Raw genomic sequence first — 21,633 nt, forward strand, 5'->3', positions numbered from 1 at the left:
CATTTTCAAAAAGTTTTTTCAATTATTCAATGGCCTTTGTATCTTTGTCAAAAACCTGTTCTTGTATGGAGGCTATTTCTGTACTCTATTATGTTCCATTGATCTGTCTTTTACTCCACTACTACTCCACAATTTTGGTTAATTTTGTTATATTAGAAGAATTGAAGTTTCATGAGTTATTTCAACCACTTCATTCTTCCAAGATGTTTTAACAATTGGAGTGCTTTTGCTTTTCTGTGTAAGTTTTCACATAAATTTATCTGTATCTACAAATTATTTTAACATAAAATTTATTAGCACTGTGTATAAATTTGTAGTAATTTCACATTAGTTCTCTGTTCAGTCTTCCAATAAATTTATACTGTATATGTCTTTTTTTTAAAGACAGAGTTTCTGTCACCCTGTGTAGAGTGCTGTGGTGTTATCAAAGGTAAAAGCAACCTCAAACTCCTGGGCTCAAATGATCCTCTTGCATCAGCCTCATGAGTAGCTGGGAGTGTAGGCACCTGCCATAAGGCCTGGCTAGCTTTTCTATTTTTAGTAGAGACAGAGTCTTGTTCTTGCTCAGGCTGATCTCAATTTCCCAGGCTCAAGCAATCCACCCATCTTAGCCTCCTAGAATGCTAGGTTTAAAGGGATGAGCCACTGTACCTGGCGACTGCAAGTGTCTGTTGATTTGAATGCTTTGGTTTCTTTGATCAGCATTTTTGTAGTTTTCAATGTAAATGTCCTGGGAATGTTTTGTGCAGTTGACAAATATTTGTCAGACTTTTCCCTTTTTGAGAATTTGTAATGTAGTATTGTATTTTCAATTCAACTTGTATGCATTAATTGCTAGAATACAGGCACATAACCTTTTATATTGATTTGAAGCATGAAAATTTTATTTTAGACATTTTGTAGATTCTTTGGCCATTTCTACATAAAACTATTTTATTAGTTTTCTATTACTACTGCAGCAAGGGGCTTAAAGCAGCAGAGATTAATGCTTTTTCAGTTGTTCAGGTTATATGTCTAATATTTGTCTGCACTACTGTGATCCTTCATACACAAGGGTGAATTTGTTTCCCACAGTTTTGCTCACAACAAAACCATTTGCTATTCTTCCCCTTTCAAACTATTTGTGTCCTTTTATCAAAGGTGAATCTCTTATTACTAAGAACTACCTCTGCTGATTCTTCCTCATGAGTGATTTTTTTTTTTTATCTGTTTCCTTGCCCTAATTTTCCCTTCTCTTCCTCTTGGTCTTTAAGTTGCCTTGCCTGTGGACTAGGGTTTCGATGAGTCATTTTGGTACAGGACCAGAAGGATGAGAAGGTTGATGAGCAAAAAGGGATAAAAGAAAGAAAAAAAAAAAAAAGAAGGAAAATAAAAAAGAGAAAGCAGATGGGGTGGGTAAAAGGGAATATTGACAAAAAGAAGAGAGGCACAGAAAGAGGGAGACAGAGCAGTATAGATGTACAGTAGGGTACCTTGACCCAACCTTAAAAAAACCGCAACCTCTGGGGGTACCAGGTTGGGTGGTTCCCTTGAGGTCAGCAGCTCTTTACTAGCCTGTTCGGACACAGTACCCCACCTCCACCAAGTAGAGAGGAAAGACAAAAATTCTATAAATCCAACCAAAACAAGTAAACAGAAAACTTTACAGAATAATATTGGGGGAAAAACCCAATAATAGGGGTAGAAACACTAGCAAAAATGAAGTTCTAATTATTGTAAAGGCAACAATGGGAAATTGTATTTAAACTAGAAAAATGGAGAAAGGAAAGAAAGAAAAGAAAGAAAAGAAAAATCTATAGGGAAAAGGTTGACATTAAAAAACAAAACACAACAACAACAACAACAACAAACAAAAAAACCCCAAGAAAACCAAAAAACAAAATCAAAAACAAAGCAGTATATATATGTTACTGAATATTGTCTGGGCAACAGGTGATCTTCTGGGGTATGAGAGGTTAATCACAATGCTGATATGACTGGAGGCCTCTGCTGATTTCTCAAACCCCGCAGGGTGGAGAGCATCAATCTCTCCTCAGCCCTCTTAAAAGGCACTTTAATCTGCTAAACTTGGCTAACCAGAATCTTTCCCAGGAAAGCACTTATTGCTGGGATCACTGCTGAAGTGGCTATTCACTTACCCAGTGTGTCAAAACCAGTCTTACTCTGCCCCTGAGGGCTAAGGCTGTAAGACGACTCAGTGCCCACCTTTAGGCTGTTCAGTCACTAGATTACTAGCTCCTGCAGATCCTTGCTCTGCAACCCTGAGGGCGGAGCTTGCTGGGGCAGTTCTCTCACAATGGCGGGTGGCCCTCAGCCGAATACATCTGGCTCAGCGGCTCAGTCTGGGGCCCTAGACGATGCCTGAAGTTCTCTGCACTCCTGCCCAAGCTCTCCCAATGAAGTTCAACTGAGTGCCATGTCCAAAAACACCAAAACAGCTCCCAGGTAAGGCTCCTCCAGTCTGCAATCTCACTGCTGCTGTACTTACAGCTGCTGGTGGGATTAGACCCAATGAATGCATGCAAGCACTTTCCAGTTTTCCACTGCTTTTGTCCTCCTGCTGGGGTCCAGAGGTCTCTCACTGACTCCCTGTGTCCTCTCAGGAATGATTATAGGTAGATAGCACCAGCCAGAGATGCCTGAAGTCTTGTCTCCCCAGACTCACTGTACCCAGTTACAAGGAAGCTGTTACTGGCCACCATCTTGCTCTTCCTCCTGGTCCATGTTATTTTCATCATGTTCCTCCTCCTGGTCCATGTTACTTTCATTTTAACAACCAAAATTTCTTTTACCAGTATTTGCAAGGGAGGCTCACTAGCATTTGACTTGTTTTTGGTTTTCCGATAGTATCTTAACTTCTCTTTTGTAGGTCTTCCCTCCACAATTGCCATGATGTCACCTTTACCCACTTCTTAATCTTTATAGTTCTATATACTGTAGTTCCCTACAACAGCTATGTCATATGTCAGTGACTGCATCACTTAAATTTTTAAGACTATGTGGGAACTTTTATTTCTTTTCTTTCTTTCTTTCCTTTTTTTTTTTGTAGAGATGGAGTCTCACTTTAACGCCCTTGGTAGAATGCTGTGGCCTCACACAGCTCACAGCAACCTCCAACTCCTGAGCTTGGGCTATTTTCTTGCCTCAGCCTCCTGAGTAGCTGGGGCTACAGGTGCCTACCACAACGCCTGGCTATTTTTTTCATTGCAATTTGTCTGGGGCTGGGTTTGAACCCGCCACTCTTGGTATATGGGCCGGTGCCCTACCCACTGAGCCACAGGTGCTGCTGATGTGGGAACTTTTCATAACACATTTAAAAATTTTTCTATTGTGTAATTCTTCTGGAGCTGAAGTCCTTTCTTTTGTTCTTAAGGGAGAGATCATTTTAATTTCACACCTGTAATTAGGTGTATTTGTGGCTACTTGTTGTTTGCTTGTTGGGTTTATCTCAAGTTACTAAAAACATTTTGTTTATTTGATTATGGTTTATGGATGATGATTTCCAGTAGTCTGTTAATGATGCACCAATTGTTAACATTGTAAAATGCCTATTCTGCATGGATACAGATAGAAGCAGGTATTCAGAGGAGCATTTTGTTACTCTTGCAATGATGTTTTATTGAATTTATTCTGATTTATTCTGATTGCCATTTTAGTTTTGGCCTTCTGATATTTCCACATATGTATCTTGTTGGGTAACTTTTTGGAGAACTATTTAGCATTGCTTCATGTAATGCTGTACTTTGGCATTTATTTGCATGTAATAATAATTGTGCAGTAAATATGCATTTGCATAATAAATGTTTGTTCAAATATAGGACCTGCTTCCTTAATGCCAATTAGTGTTTTTTGGTATGGCGAGCCTTCAGGGTTTGAGTGGTTTGGTTATATGGAGTTCAAAAGTAGGCTTTCTTTAAAATAATTTGGAATACCTATAATCATCCTTAAAGAACTCTATTCACTTTTTATTCCTAAACATTTGTAGGCTTTGAAAACCTTTATATATTTTCAATATAAGTATTATTTTTAGGGTAATATTCATCTTACAAGAAATTTTAGTGTAATATTTATCTTAAAACTTAATATGAAGCTTGTGGCTCTTTATATCTTTCAGATATCTCTGGTAGACTTTTGATCAAGCAATTTTTACCAAACTAACACATTAATAAAGGAGAATTATATCATCCAGTTCTATTGGAAAGACATGAAAAGCATTCTACTGAGGGTTTTGACTTCAGAGAACCCTTGGAAAATATTTATCAATTTAAGAGTAAGTGTGGCTATGAAGAATGAAATTACAAAGGAATGCTCAAAACTTATAACATAAATCTTGGTGGAAAAGATCATCAAGACAGCAACTCCTGGACTAATTTACCTTTAAAGGAGAGTGTTTATGTAAAAAACTTTGCAACTCAGTATTATAAAGATGGAAAGTCACTTTTAAGCAGTTCATTAAAAATTAAAAATAATATAGTCTGTTCAGGAAAGAAGTACATGAAATGTTTTGAAAATAGGAATCAATTAATCTTTCAGTCTTATCCACAAGGATATGAAATGAAGATAAATTTTATGCATATAATCAAGTTGAGAGGTCTATTAAACACTGTTCATCAGTTTCACCATGTCAAGGATTTCCTCCTAGTGTCAAAACCAACACTTGTTATAAACATGGAAAGACTTTTTTGAATACTTCATCGCTTAATCAGCACCAGAAAACATACAGAGGAAAACTATATAAATGTAATGAATGTGGGAAGACTTTTAGCCAATACCCAGTTCTCTTGAATCCTCAGAGAATTCATTCTGAGCAGAGACCTTACAAATGTAATGAATGTGGTAAAGCTTTTAAGCAGTTCTCAAACCTCAGGAAACATCAAAGAATCCATACTGGAGAGAAACCATATGTGGCAAAATCTTTAATCAATATTCTCACCTTGCAAGTCTCTGGAGAATTACTAGAGAGAAACCCCATGACTATAATGAATGTGGTAAATCTTTTATCAAATGTTCCAACATTTGGTGTCATGAGCAAATACATAGTGGAGAGAAATCTTAATGTAATGAATGTGGTAAGGGTCTTACCAAATGCTTATATCTTTGGGATCATGGGAGAATTCATACTTGAGAGAAACCATACAAATGAATGGAATATGGCAAGGTCTTCAGGCAGTGTTCTACCCTCAGGATTAACTCAAAGGATTCATACAGTGGAGAAACCTTATAAATGTAAAGCATGTGGCAAAGCCTTTAAGCAGTGCTTACATCATACTAAGCATCAGAATATACATCCTGGAGAGAAACCATACAAATGTACTCTATGTGACAAGCCTTTTATTCACATTTCAAGCCTTATGAAACATCAGAGAATTCATATTGGAGAAAAAAAAAACACGCAAATGTTGTGAATGTGGTAAAGATTTTATCCAAAGTGCAAATCTTGTGGAACATCAGAGAATTCATACTGGTGAGAAGCTTCATAAATGTAATGAGTATGGCAAAGCCTTTACTGTGCATTCAAGCCTAACTAAAGATAAGAGAAACCATACAGGAGAGAAACATTATAAATGTAATGAATGTGATAAAGCCTTTATACAATTTGTACATGTTACTAGACACCAGAAAACGCATACTGAAAAGAAATACTATGAGTCCAGTATATACGATAATGCTTTCACTTAAAGCTCAAGCCTGGGAGATCATCAGAAAATTCATGATGGAGAGAAACCTTACAAATGTAGTGAATGTAGCAAATTCTTTAACTGGTGTCATGCCTTACTTGACATCAGAGAATCCATACTGGAGAGAAACCTTACAAATGTGATGAATGTGGCAAAGCCTTTGAACAGTACCCAGGCCTCATGAGACACCAGAATGTACATTCTGGAGAGAAACCACACAAATGTAATTATTGTGGTAAGGCTTTTATCAAACATTCACACCTTTGGGATCATGACAGAATTCATATCGGAAGAAGCCATACAAATGTATGGTTTGTGGGAATGTCTTCAGCCAGTGGTCTGATTTCAGGATTTATCAAAAAATTCACAATGGAGAGAAATCTTGGAAATGTACTAAGTGGAGATAAATCATTTACCCACTTCTCACAGTGGAAGACGCCTCAGAATTTATAGTAGTATAGGCTATTTATATAGTCTCCTAGAAGACTTAACAAACCTCTGATGTTAAGTTCTTTAAACTTATTTACTAAATATCCAAAATAATTTGAAACCCCTGAAATGATAGATGGAACAAGATTTATGGAAAGGTATCATTTCTTCATTAAATGGAAAGATATTATTTCTTTGTTAAATTTCTTTATTAAAAAAATAGGGCAGTGCTCCCTTTTTTTTTTTTTTTTTTTTGTAGAGACAGAGTCTCACTTTATGGCCCTCGGTAGAGTGCTGTGGCCTCACACAGCTCACAGCAACCTCCAACTCCTGGGCTTAAGCAATTCTCTTGCCTCAGCCTCCCGAGTAGCTGGGACTACAGGCACCCACCACAACGCCCGGCTAAGTGCTCCCTTTTCCATGATGGATATATTCAAAGAACCTAAGTGTGATGCCACAGATGCTATTGGACCACAAGTATACAGCCATAACTTACGTAGTTTGAGGTGTGATACTAAAACTAGCAAAAGCTCTTTGTCCTTCACAATTTAATGAATGGAAGGTTTGTGTTCTATAGATATTATCAACTTTAGCATATGATTATTTTTTATTAAGTCAAGAGTTTTTATCTTTTCACTTAAAGTAAGCACTTTACATCTTTTTGGTTTGTACAAATTGACATCATCACTTATCTTGCTATTTGGAGCCATTATTAAGTAAAGTAATGGTTATTTGAACACAATCACTGCAATACTGTGACAGTTATCTGATAACTCAGATGCCCAATAAGGGACTAATGGGCAGGTAAATTGTATACAGTGTGGATATTCATAACAAGGGTATGATTCATATTCCAGATGGGATGGAGCGGGATCACACAAGTTTTCATTATAGTACTCAGAATGGTGTGTAATTTAAAGCTAATTTTTAGAATTTTCCATTTGGTATTTTTTTTTTATTAAATCATAACTGTATACATTGATATGATCATGGGGCATCATACACTCGCTTCATAGACCATTTGACACATTTTTATCACAGTGGTTAACATAGCCTTTCCGGCGTTATCTCAGTTACTGTGCCAAAACCTTTACATTCTACATCTACCAAGTTTCGCAAATACCCCTGTAAGATGCACCACAGGTGTGATCCCACCGATCCCCCTCCCTCTACCCACCCCCACCTTTCCCACTTCCCCCTATTGTTAAGTTGTAACTGGGTTATAGCTTTCATGTGAGAGCCCCAAATTAGTTTCATAGTAGGGCTGAGTACATTGGGTACTTTTTCTTCCATTCTTGAGATACTTTACTAAGAAGAATATGTTCCAGCTCCATCCATGTAAACATGAAAGAGGTAAAGTCTCCATCTTTCTTTAAGGCTGCATAGTATTCCATGGTATACATATACCACAATTTATTAATCCATTTGTGGATCGATGGGCACTTGGGCTTTTTCCATGACTTAGCTATTATGAATTGGGCTGCAATAAACATTCTGGTACAAATATCTTTGTTATGTTGTGATTTTTGGTGTTCTGGGTATATGCCCAGCAGAGGAATTACAGGATTGAATGGCAGATCTATTTTTAGATCTCTGAGTGTTCTCCATATATCTTTCCAAAAGGAATGTATTAATTTGCATTCCCACCAGCAGTGCAGAAGTGTTCCCTTTTCTCCACATCCACGCCAACATCTCTGGTCTTGAGATTTTGTGATATAGGCTAGTCTCATTGGAGTTAGATGATATCTCAAAGTAGTTTTGATTTGCATTTCTCTGATGATTAAAGATGATGAGCATTTTTTCATATTTCTGAAGGCTGTATGCCTGTCTTCTTCAGAGAAGTTATGAAACTCTAAGAAAAGAAATAGCTGAAAATGTTAACAAATGGAAAAACATACCATGCTCATGGCTAGGAAGAATCAACATTATCAAAATGTCCATACTACCCAAAGCAATATATAATTTCAACGCACTCCCTATTAAAGCTCCACTGTCATATTTTAAAGATCTTGAAAAAACATTACTTCGTTTTATATGGAATCAGAAAAAACCTCAAATAGCCAAGACATTACTCAGAAATAAAAACAAAACAGGAGGAATCACGCTACCAGACCTCAGACTTTACTACAAATCGATAGTGATCAAAACAGCATGGTATTGGCACAAAAACAGAGAAGTAGATATCTGGAACAGAATAGAGAACTAAGAGATGAATCCAGCTACTTACCGCTATTTGATTTTTGACAAGCCAATTAAAAATATTCAGTGGGGAAAAGATTCCCTATTTAACAAATGGTGCTGGGTGAACTGGCTGGCAACCTGCAGAAGACTGAAATTGGACTCACACCTTTCACTATTAACTAAGATAGACTCTCATTGGATTAAAGATTTAAACTTAAAACATGAAACCATTTGGTATTTTTTATTGCTGTTGACTATGTGTAACTGAAACTGCAGAAAGTGAAACTGCAGATAAGGGGAATTACTGTACCTTTTTTTGTGGTTTTGGAAAAGCCTATGTTATTTATTTATTTATTTTTTTGAGACAGCATCTCACCCTGTCACCTAAAGTACAGTGCAGTAGTTTCATCATAGTTTACTGAAGCTTCAAATTCCTGGGCTCAAACTATCCTGCCTCAGGCTCCCAAGTAGCTGGGACTACAGGTGTGTAGCATCATACCTGGATAATTCTTTAAATTTTTGTAAGGATGAGGTTCCACTGGGTTGCCTAGGCTAGTTTTGAACTCCTCAAGAAATACTCCTACCTGGGTTTCCCAAAGTTCTAGAATGATAGATACAGTCACCATGTCTAGCTAAAAAGCCTACGTTACTTTTGACGCTTTTTAATCTGAAGTTTGAAATGTGTTATTTCTAGGCCTTTATTACATCCTTCTTATGTATCACCACAAATGTCTCTGGGAAAGAATCAGTAAGATGAAAGGACCTGCTTCATTAGGTGGGGATCATTCATATCCACATTTCCTGGAAAAATAACCACACTGAAAATAACAATATTTTGTTGCTTTGAGAACATAGACATGGGGAGAGAATACATGTACAACTTTTTTTTTTTTTTGAGATATTACAGCAACTTCCAACTCTAGGGCTCAAGTGATCCTCCTGTCTCAGCCTCCTAAGTAGCTGGGACTACAGGTGCCTGCTACCATGCCCAGCTAGTTTTTCTGTTTGTAGTAGAGACAGGGTCTTGCTCTTGAACTGGTATCAAACTCCTGTGCTCAAGCAGTCTTCTCACCTCAGCCTCCCAAAGTGTGTGGACTATAAGCACCAGTCCCAAAAGCTGGTTCTTAATTTTAAAAAAAGGAGTCATGTACTCAGCACAAAGGTCTTTTACAGACCACAGAATAGAATAAAAAAAATAGGCAAATTATTTCAACAGAATCTTAAAAACAGAGGTTTAGAATGGATAATAAATATGTTAAAAGTATTCAGTGTCCTTAGTAATTAGGAAAATGTAAATAAAACCACTGCCTGGTACCATTATATACCAACTAGAAAGCTAAAATGAAATGACAGGAAATACTAAGCTTTGAAAAGGTTGTAGAATCTAATATATGGGTGTTGAAATTGGTACAGACATTTTGGAAAACTGTTTTTGTATTCAGCTTAGGCTGAATAGATGTAGAACTGTATTCCAATAATTCCATTCTTATGAGTGCATCCATCAGAAATTTGTACTTTTACCACCAAAATTTCTTAACATAAGAACCCCAAACTGAAAACCACTCACATGCCTATTACAGTGGAATGATCTAATTAATTGTTTGATATTCATGCATTGAAATCCTAATCTAATGCTAATAAATGCCAATAATACCATGCAATAATACACTATTCAGAAAAATTTTTTGGAATAAAAAAAAAGAATGTTCATTCTATATTCCATTCGTATAAGGTACAAAATAGGTGAAAGTTTGGTTAAGATACAAACTCTTAAATATGTTAGGATAGATGTAAATCTATTCCAAAAATTCCATTTGTACAAATATATGCAAAGAAGTGGATTTCTTTCTTGATGTAGGTGTTGCAAGCACGTGTGTTCAAGTTGTGAAATTCCATTGAGCTGTGAATTTGTAGCTTATGTCTTTAATTATTAAAAAATAATTATTAGAAAATACTATTACCAAGTAAATTGGATGAAATGGGTGAATTCTGGTCTTAAGACTCTTATTGACCACTTGTCTATGTCTGTAGAAGAGGGATCTAATGGGGTCACAGGTCCGAGTATGAGCCCAAACAAGAATCGTAAGGAAACAATAAAGAATGCTGCTATGATTTTGTCATGAAGTAGGACAGAATACAATCCGAATCTTCTTGTCTTTGTGATGGTATTACTGTTCTATTTGGCAAACCCTAAGCATAGGAAAGAGTATTGTGTCCTGGATCCAAAAGAGAAAAATGGAAAACTCAATATGCTTGTGAACTTTTTAAATTCTGTCAGCTTGGAGTTCCTGCAGCTGATTATGTTGGCTAGATCACTTGTATTATACACTTGTATAATACTGTACCTATGGTACCTTGTCTGATTTTTATAGCTGTATGATGTACTTACTGGTGTTATTTTCCTTGTAAATATAAGAACTTAGATTCAGGGAGGTTTCCATGATCTGTCTAAATTCACATTTTGACAAAGGGCGGAGTGGAGACTTCAACTGGCTAGACATTGCAAAATCATTGTCCTAAACTGTATGCTATACTAACAAACCATGTCAGGTGTATTTTCAAACAATCTGGAATTACATATAGTAATTTTTATGATATGCCCTTTTATAGTACACAGTTGGTATTTTATAATTTTGGTTTTAATAAATCTTTTTAAAAAATACCACTGCAAATTGAAGTTTTTAAAAATTAATTAATTTTTTATTAAGTCATTTGTACATAGATCATGAATACATTTATGCCATTATGATATTCAATGTGTTGATATTATACAAATTGGAGGAGAAGATTTTATTACAGGATTCAGAGCTTGAGTAAATATAGTTAAATTTAAATGATGTAATTATAGCAATTAAGTGTGAAACAGGTAGGACATTTCCAGGATATCACATCATGTAGACAAATTAATAGTCAATCAAGGGCTTGAAATTTTTCTTGATTTTTCTTTTCTTTTTTTTTTTTGTGGTTTTTGGCCGGGGCTGGGTTTGAACCCGCCACCTCTGGCATATGGGACCGGCGCCCTACTCCTTGAGCCACAGGCGCCACCCGAAATTTTTCTTGATTTTTAACATGTATTTTTTTTTTTTTCTGAGGCAGTATTTTACTTTGTCACTCTTGGTAGAGTGCTGTGGCATCATACCTCACGGCAACCTCAAACTCTGGGGCTCAAACGATCCCCTTGCCTCAGCCTCCTGAGTACCTGGGACTACAGGTGCCCACAATTATACCAGGTATTTTTAGAGATGGGGGTCTTGCTCTGCCTCAGGCTGGTCTTGAACTCCTGAGCTCAGGCAATTCACCTGCCTTGGCCTCCCAGAGTGCTAGGATTATAGGCGTGAGCCACTGCACCCGGCCACTTATATCTTAAATTTATGTCTCCCTTTATACATATATATATATATATATATATACACATTTTTAATCTGCATATTGTATTTATTATATACATTAAGATCTGCAATGTAACATAACGTTTTCTGCATATGAAATTCAAAACTTTTATTTTTTTTTGAGACAGAGCCTCAAGCTGTCACGGGTAGATGCTGTGGCCTCACAGCTCACAGCAACCTCCAACTCCTGGGCTCAAATGATTCTCCTGCCTCCGCCTCCCAAGTATCTGGACTACAGGTGCCCACCACAACACCCAGCTATTTTTTGGTTGCAGCCATCATTGTTGTTTGGTGGGCCTGGCTGGATTCGAACCCACCAGCTCAGGTCAAAACACCATTTTAAATGAACAAAAGATAGCTCGCTTCATTTTTATTTTTTTACAACTAGTGTATTGTACACTAGCTCAGCTCCACCATACTACCTGTTCATTATTGAACATTGTTCACAGAGTAGTACGTACTACAATAAGAGTGCTGAATTAAAAACACGAGGTATGAAAGTGGTTCAAAAATTATAGGTCATTCAGATCATATAAGGCAGGAAAGAAAGTGTGACTGAGAAAACACTAAATAAAAATAATGTGCATTATTAAAAAAAACAAACTCCATTACACAATTTTGCTTCTTTAGTTACAAAGTAGGTTGAACAATTCCACGGCTTTTTATCCCCCCCCAAAGTCATATGAAATGTTGAAAAGCAGAGGAATCATGGCAATTTTTTTCTTCATCAAAATAGCCCAATTATTTAATATATCACAATTTACTGTATCACTACCTGTACAGTTGAACTATGTTCTTCATACTTAAACTATATAAAATTTATATTCAAGCTGGATCTTTACTATTGAAAACAAATACCGAAGGTAAATTACCATTAATGTTAGAAATATGCTAGGATTCTTTTGTTCAATTATTGCCTAAATGTTTTGTCTATTAAATGCAACCCTGTCTTTCAATTTCTTTACTGATAATTATTCAAAGAAATTAAAAAGTTCTGTGACATTGTTCATGTACATTATGAACATAGCAGCCTTGTAATAAATAACACACAAATGAAAATTTGTGTTGGCAAATGTTACTGACATTAAAAGATAAGTGGCTCTTTAGATTAACTGTTATTTATAACGTGATAGAAAGGCTCGGGGTAAATCCATGGGTAATAGGAAATGTGAAAGAGCCTCCAAAACTCTTAAAGACCCCACTCATGTGTATCAAGTATAATGCAGACCTTGTTTTAGTAAACTCTATTAGTCTCAGTTCTGACGGCATAGAGATGGACATCAACAGTGCTACACAACACTTCAGAGAGGAAAAGCTCTTGTAGAATGATTGTCTAATACTGAAAAGGCCAAACACATAACCAAAGCATGGCTACTTGCTTTGTATAAAGTGGAAAGAACACCAGTGGCCCACAAGGATAGATTGCTTTCCTTTTTTTTCTTAAGGAAGCTTAAGAAAGCTATGCTGAGGAGACATTCAGCTGCTAGTGGAGGAAATTGCGTTGGCTGGGGAGGCCATGCTAACTCTGCTTGTGGTTGACAGGTGATACCAGGATTGGCCTGTTGGGCTGGGAGTTGGGATAATTGATTTTAACAGTGTATTTTCATGTTGAGTAAAGAGTTTCTTTCAACTAATTCTTTTGTTCCTTTAAAAATTCCATTTCGGTGGTGCCTATGGCTCAGTGAGTAAGGCGCCGGCCCCATATGCCGAGGGTGGTGGGTTCAAACCCAGCCCCGGCCAAACTGCAAAAAAAAAAAAAAAAAAAGGAAAAATTCCATTTCTTCTCGTACTGCATACATCAATGGCTTTTCACCAGATAGCTGAAACTCTGCGGCTGGGCCAGAATGCACTGGCTCATTTTCTCCAAAGGGGGGAGCAGTGACACAGCAGTCAAGGAGCTGTCAGATTCCCCAGTCCGGCCTGTGCTCCCACTGCCTGGAAGCCACCACTATCACGAACCACGAGACCCTCGGGCGACGCCCAGGCCTCTGTCTGTCTCTGCAGTATTGCTGTGACTTCCGGTGATGGGATACATCACTTCCTCTCAAGCTTACCTTTTGGTAAGTGGGGACCCATGTGAGTTCAACATGCCTATTGAGAAGTGTTATTTCTATTTGGGGCCAATCTACCCTGGCCACGGCATCATGTTCGTCCACAGTGATTGCAAGTTGTTCATATTTTGTAAATCCAAATGTCATAAAAACTTTAAAAATAAGTGCAATCTTGGCAAGTTTAGGTGGACTGAAGCATTCTGAAAAGCAGCTGGTGAAGAGCTTATAGCGGATAATTCATTTGAATTTAAACACGTAGAAATGAACCTGTCAAGTACCAAGAGGGCTATGGAATAAAACTATTGATGCAATGAAGACAGATGAAGAGATCAAACAGAAACGCCAAGCTAAATTTATAATGAACAGACTGAAGAAAAGTAAAGAGCTACAGAAAGTCCAGCACATCAAGGAAGTCAAGCAAAACATCCACCTTATCTGAGCCTCTCTTGCAGGCGAAGGAAAGAAGTTGGAAGAGAAAATGGTACAGCAATTTCAAGAGGATTTGGACATGGAAGATGTTTCTTAAAAATCTTACTGTCTGTAACCATTTCTTTGTGTATGTTTGAAAATGACCTTTGGAGACTAGAACTTTTAAGTTATTGATTTATTTTTTACATAAGTTCACTCAAATGAAAGGGGATTAAAAACATATCACCTAAAAAAAAAAAAAGTATTGCTGTGTCTAATGCAACCCCTAGACCGGGTCAGGACGCTGCTGTTTGAATCCCGCTCATAGTATTCCATACACGTCCAGCGGCTAGGTGGATAGGGCTTCCCGCTCCAGTGGTAGAGCTTGAACAAACGCGAAAACGAACTGCAAGTGGTGGGAGGCTGAGTCCGGGCTGCCGTCCCTGATGCAGAGCACACCCCACCACCGCGTTCCGGAGGCGGGGCGAGGTGGCAGCTTCCGCCAGGGTATTGGCGAGCACCCTCAGCCACGCTCCGGGCTGAAACAGCTCCTCCTCGGCTGAGGGAGTGGGGAGCAGCCGTGGAGCCAGCTACTCATCTAGGAGGAGGTTTGGGGACATGGTCCCGGGAGTCTCCGTATTCAACAATGTTGAACGTCTCTTTGGAGGAGCTGCGCTCACAGACCTGTTCAGGGCCATAATCCGAGGCCTGAGAGACGGTAAAAATCTCTCAGGAGACGCCCTTATGTGTGACTAGTTCCAGTCATCCAAATTTTCGGTGTCCTCAGTGATGCTAGTGGCCGTGGTGACACTGCTGATCTGGAAGCAACTCTTCTTCTTGGCTGGCATCTTGGACATGGTTAAGGGTAGAGATCAGAGAGGCACGCCGGCTCCTCTGGGATCTTGCCAGAAACTGGGGATGGCAGAGCACGGGCTGAGCCTGATGCCTGCGGCTGGGTGAGACATACTCCCGCCTGTTTCCTTCAGTGTGGGTCTCTTCGGCTCTGCCCCTGTCTCAGTTCCGCGGCGGCTCCTTCCTTTTCACCTCCCGCAGCCGCTGCGCCTCAATTCAATCCCCTCAGTGGCGGCGAAAGCGCGATCTCAGGGCCACGCTGCCTGTAAACTCCCGGTCTCCGGCCGCCGTGGTTAGTTCAGCTCCGCGCGATCAGCGGGCCTCGGCTGGGGGAGGGAGTGGGAGGGTGCAGGGGGAGGCGGCGTGAGCGCAGTGCTGCCGGGCTCCAGCTCCTCGGGCGGGTCCCGGCTCTGGGCTCTCCCACTGACAGAAGACGGGGAAGGAGTGGCGTGTCCGGAGCTGGAGATTCCTAAATCAGCCGGGAGCCGCCGGCTGGGCGGCTGAAGTAGGCGGGCAGGAGGCCCTCTCTCCGCGGCTCTAGCCGGAGCTCAGCCCCAGAGCCAAGTCGACGGTCTCTGGAGGAACCCCGCTCTGGGGGAGGGGGAAGCCGGCTCGGTCCTCCCGGTACCGGGAGCCACCCCAGCGGGCGGCAGCGGTCTCGGCCTCTCCTCGTGGCTCCTGACAGAGTGAGGGGCGGCGGCGAGCGGAGGCGCTCGGTTGTGTGAGGCAGCAGTGGTGGCTTCTTCGGCTTCTCCTCGGTGCGCTGGGCTCCTACACCCTGGAGAAGCTGAAATTCAAACTGCTGAGGCTGCGGCTGCAGCGCCCTCCCCTCGGCCAAGATGGGACAGAAATGGCCTCCAGGGATGCTGGGAGGAGCAGAAGCCCAGTTCCCGCCACCGCTGCCCTATGTCTACCTTTATATTAGCAGAACTTATGACACTCAAAGAAAACCACTCCAATTTTTCAAACGATTACATAGAAAAATAATAATTCATATTATTATTTCCTATTTGTATATGACACCCTCTTAGGGAAAGACAAGAAAAATTTCTAGCATATATAGAGATTTATTGGGTAGCTCAATATCAAGTATGAATGAAGCGTTAGAAATACTAATAAAATATAGATGCACTTTTTACAGTAAAATCCTGAAGTAAACTGCCCCACATAGAAGTTAGGTTTAATAAATGCAAGATTGACTCAGTATTAGTGTAGCTGCAGGAAGACTCATTTACTCTCATGCCAAGAGGAAAAATATAATAGCAAGGTAATTATTGGAAAATATTAAGTTGACCCTAACATAGATGCATATGATATATATGTAATAAAGCTGTGTAGGGCAGATAAATTATTACTAATTTCTGATCATTTGTTCATTAGTTTCTTATTAGTTAACTGAAACTATTGGCTGTGAAACATGAGTTGTGAAATATATTGAAATTCGAGACACATGCAAGATGGAATCTGGAGCACATAAAATCTTGTGCATTGTATAAATTAAAATAATAGGAAAATGAGTAGTCAGCTTGAATTTGATATTATATATTTTTTGATATTATAATATTTTTAAACTGGAGAAAATAACATAAGTTATATTTGATTTGGGCAACTCTTGTCTGAAACCCTTAATTATAATGTTAACTTTTCCTTAAATGCCGCTTCCCTAACTTCAGAGAGAAAATATTCTTGCCATAAGTGTCAAAACAGAGATGTTTTCAGTAGAGACACAATTACTATCTCATTAAGTGCATCATATATACAGAATTAGATTAAAAGGAAACTTTAAATTCCAGATTTCAAACTACTCTGCCCTTACAAGCACACCTCTAATAATACTGTAAATTTAGTCTCTGCTTCATGTAAGTTAACATGAACAAGAGATTGATTTCATTACCATAATTCTTATACAGCCTAAAAAATCAGATTTCATTATTACTGGAATTATTTTCCAACAGTCATCCTCAAAGAGGATTTCCTTGAATTATATTAGGAGTCATCAGGGATTCATGTAGAGTGTAGGACCCTTGGTTCTATATTTACTAACACAGCTCACCATTGAGGAATTATTGCTCCTTCCTCTCTAGCTTTGCCATTGGGTCTGTTTCTACCCAAGAAGAATCACTTTTCAGGCATGAGCACTTAGTGTTTTGTCTTTAGAGACCCTGCCTCTCAGATGGAAGTACAAAATGCAGTACTCTTTGGCTTCCTTGCTTGCAATTAATAGGATGGTTGGCTCAGTGTAAAGGTCACACATCAAGTACATGAGGGAGGGAGGCAGTGTGATTCTGTGACTTCGTCTCCCCTCAGAACTATAATTGTCATTTCACCTGTTGTGGCAAGGACAGTGTAAACTTCAAGTGCTGAGACCATTACTTAAAAACTTTGTCCCAGATGAATGGCCAAAAACGTGAAAAAATGTTTAGCCTCCCTAATTATCAGAGAAATGCAAATCAAAACCACTCTGAGATATCACCTAACTTCAGTGAGAATACCCCACATCACAAAGTTCCAAAGCTGCAGATACTGGTGTAGATGTGGAGAAACGGGAACATTTTTACACTGTTGGTGGAAATGCAAATTAATGTGTCCTCTTTGGAAAGAAGTAGGAAAATTCTCAAAGAACTCAAAATAGACCTTCCATTTAATTTTGCAATCCCATTACTAGGCATCTATACAGAAGAAAAACATCATTTTATCATAAGAGCATTTGCACTAAATTGTTTATCACAACTCAATTTACAATAGCCAAGATGTAGAAAGAACCAAAGTGCCCATCAATTCATGAATGGATTAATAAACTGTAGTACAAGTATGTCACGGAATACTATGCAGCCATAAAAAGACGAAGACTTTACATCTTTTATATTAACCTGGATGGAGTTGAAACACATTCTTCTTAGTAAAGTATCACCAGAATGGAAAAGCAAGTATTCAATATACTCAATACTAACATGAAGCCAGTAGATGAACAAATATATGTCCATACAAGAGAAAAACTTAATTCAAGTTGGTGGGAGAGGGGAGGGAGAAGGGGAATTGGTGTCCTTCCATCTAATGGGCACAATATAAGGGCATATGGTACATCTCCTGGGTGTGGGACACAATTACAACAGGGACTTTACCTAACAAATGCAAACATTGTTTGTACCCTCACCTTAATCTGAAATTAAAAAAAAATCTTTGAAAATCAAATATTTTGATGTGGTTGTTTGTACCCTCACATTAACCTGAAATAAATTTACTTAAACAAATAAAATGAAATGAAATTTTCTAAATTTGAAAAAAAAAGCAACTTTTGTCCCAGTTGCTAATTACCAACCAATCTCCAAAGAGATTGTTGAAGTGTTTTGGAGAGGCTCTTACTTTTTCATGATCCTTACAAAAGACAGGGTCTCATATGAAAGAAGTAGGTTTGATTCGTGAGGGACTGGCAACAATGTACATGTATCTCAGTGTATTCCAGGCTTCCTTGAGTTATTGCACTCAAAATCAAGTTAATTCTTCATTTTCAGATTCCTCCACTACACCATTATTTAATGACTCAGCAGGTAAATGAAACAAGACAAAATCCTTGCAAAACATTAATAATGATAAAAGAATAAAAGGAAGAATATGATATAGTTTACACTAGAAATTATTGGACTCATTTTTATAACTAAATTAATTTGGACATGATAGACATTTTTTAGTTAAATATACTTTACCAATATTGACCTATAGTGATAGAAAGTTTAATAAAAAAATTGCCTTGGAAAGTATTTACGATGAGATAGAGTAAAAGGGTCTCCAACTGTGGAGAGAAATCTTCAATCAGTTCTATCCTGCAACCCCAAGGGTATGGCACTGGTCCCCTCTGGTAAGCTGCCAATTGTCAAAGTCCCAACTGGGAGTCAACACCCCTGGCACAATCAAAGTGGGAATTCTGGGACCCCACTGGCAGGGCTCAGTTTTCACTGGGTATCCATGCCTCCGCTTGCCCAGGGGACTGTGCCCCTGTCTGCCAGACTCAGTCCACATCCTCTGCTCCCCAGCCCAGTTGGAGCCAGGGACCATGCCTCTGCCCACCAGACTCAGTCCACACTGAGCAACCACTCTCCTGCTTGTAGGCACTTTCAGAGCTAGGGGTTTTGCACCCCCTCTGCCAGACACAGCCCTGACCAAGGGTCAACACCACCACTGGCCGGGCAAAGTCATAACCAGGGGGCTGCTCCTCCTCCTGCCTAGTGTCCGTTTCTTCCCCACTAGTCACAGATTACATCCTGATGTTTGGAGGTCCATACTATGTTCAGATCTCTCAGGAGAAGACCAAACACTCTGGGCTCTGCAGGGGGCAGAATTTCAGACCACCATGCGAGGGAGGAAAGGGGGACTGGGAGTTTAGAATTGCAGGGGAAAACATATGTTCAATTTTATGCCAGGCAGGTTGGTGTCTGGGGTTACAAGTGGGACCTCCCTGGAAAAATAGACCTGGTGTTTAGAAGCTCTCTCCAGTGAGAAAAAATAAAACCTTTTTTGTTCTCTGACTGCTTGCAGAGAGCTCGCGTGGGCCTCCTGCTTGTGGGAGGGGTCTTTCGTCCTTTAGAAGATAGGCTTTGTACCTGTAATTTGTTTTCTTGAATGCTCTTCCTTGGAGTCACGACTTGCCGAACTTTTTTCTTGGCTCAGCTCCCCACCTTTGGTTTCATAGAGTCTGATTCTGTCCAGTTTTTCTCCCTCTGGTCAGGAGCCTCTGCCGAGGGTTGCTACTAGTCGGCCATCTTCCCAGAATCCTAAGCATCTCTTATAATTGCAGAAGTCAATTGTGATTTGTATTCATCTTTAGTAATTGGTATATATTGAGTATAACCATTTTATTTATTTATTTTTTATTATTTCAGATAAATATGAGGGTACATATGATTAGGTTACAATGTTTGCATTTGTTAGGTAAGGTTCCTGCTGTAGCTGTGTTTCATGTCCAGGAAGTGTACCATATACCCTTACATTGAGCCCATTAGGAGGGAGCTCACCAATCTTCCTCCTGTCTCTCGTCTCCCCTATCAACTTGAATTGAATTGAGTTTTTCTCTTGTGTGGGCTCGCATTATTTCGTCTACTGGCTTTGTATTAGTATTGAGTGCATTGAATACTTGAGTTTCCATTCTTGTGATACTCTCCTAAAGAGAATGTTCCCCAATTCTATCCAGATTAGTACAAAAGATGTAAAGTCACCATCTTAGTACAATTTTAATATTGATTTTTCCTTTCTTAAGATGTGCATACATTTTTTTTGACACCCTCTGTATTGGTGTAGAAAACTGTGGAAACTATTTGGTGGTTTTGAATTAAGTAAGGAACATTGGTTTATTAGATAGTTCCTTGAATGGTACAATTACCTTGTGAACCATTTGATCTTGGGTGTATTTATTTATGAGGGATTTTTCTCTTTCTTCTATGGATGTTGTTCTGGGTCTGTGGTCTGTGACTAATAAAGGTCCATAATGATGCAGTATATTTTCCCATAAAATTTCTGTATTAATAGGCCTTCAATTGTGAAAATAGACCAAATCAATTGGCCTTTAAATTTACAATGACTTCAGTGGTTCCCATGGTAAATTACTGGCTTCATGTCCTTCCTTTTGCTTGCATGTCTTTGAACATCCATCCCAGGTATTTTGTCTCATTCTATTTGTTGATTATAACACTGGAAGGGAGACTCAACATAACTAGTTCCATTTTGCTTCTGATACCTTGTGGTAATATCCTTTAGGATAAAAGCATCTGCTTACCTCTGAACACACAGACTAGAGGAAAGATGGTAACTGTCCCTTTCCCAAAACTAACTCCTAAGAACATAGGAAAGGTTTACACATAATTAATGATGTTGTGTTAAAGATTTACAGTCATATCATGACCTGAGCCCTCCAAAGTTAATAGACCAAGAACAAAGAAGTTTTACAATTTTCTCATTTGATGACACCCATGTGACTGTGGTCCTCAGGTACATATTGTAACTCCCTTTGCTTCTTAACAAAAAAGTAGTGCAATATTCATAGTAACTTCAGATGGTTCTATGGAAATTTGTCCACTATCTTCCCAGTTTGCAGGGTTTCTGAATAAAGGTCACTTTCTGTGTTCCAGCACTTTGTTACTTACTGGCTATCCTGCAACAAATGGGATGAACTTGGATGAGTTATTATTTCCTGTAATAATTTAAAGGACAGTGCCACTTTGTCAAATGAAGATTAGAAAAAAATTAAATTTGGGTATAAAAATTTTCAGGAAGGCAAAACACGATGAGACATACATATTTCCCAGTCTCTAATGTGACAGATCTCAGTAATTCCTGTTCTCTTTCTGTGAGACCTGGACTGCTTTCAGAACAAAGAACATACAGCTTCTTGAAAACACTCAACTGGTATCTCAGGAGAGGCTAAGTGTAACTTTGTAATTATTTTTAATAACTGACAACTGGGAAGAAGTTTTCAGGAATATTTTGAGCTCCCTAGGCTGTACACCGGTGGCTGATCCAGGTGAAATGATAATTGCAGCTCTGAGGAGAGGTGAGGTCACTGAAGCACAATCCATATCTAGGGTCTGGCTACCTCCCTACCACATAGGTACTGACTTAGAGTGACCATCACATTAAGCCCATCATCCTGGCAAA

General features: G+C 38.9%; 1 pseudogene; it reads left to right on the forward strand.

Moving 5' to 3' along the window:
• The first annotated feature begins 13,764 nt into the window (after nucleotides 1–13,764).
• LOC128597216 (probable ribosome biogenesis protein RLP24) lies at nucleotides 13,765–14,254 on the forward strand (annotated as a pseudogene).
• The last annotated feature ends 7,379 nt before the right edge of the window (nucleotides 14,255–21,633 follow it).

The sequence above is a fragment of the Nycticebus coucang genome, chromosome 10 (assembly GCF_027406575.1).
Source record: "Nycticebus coucang isolate mNycCou1 chromosome 10, mNycCou1.pri, whole genome shotgun sequence".
In the NCBI taxonomy this organism is placed as follows: Eukaryota; Metazoa; Chordata; class Mammalia; order Primates; family Lorisidae; genus Nycticebus; species Nycticebus coucang.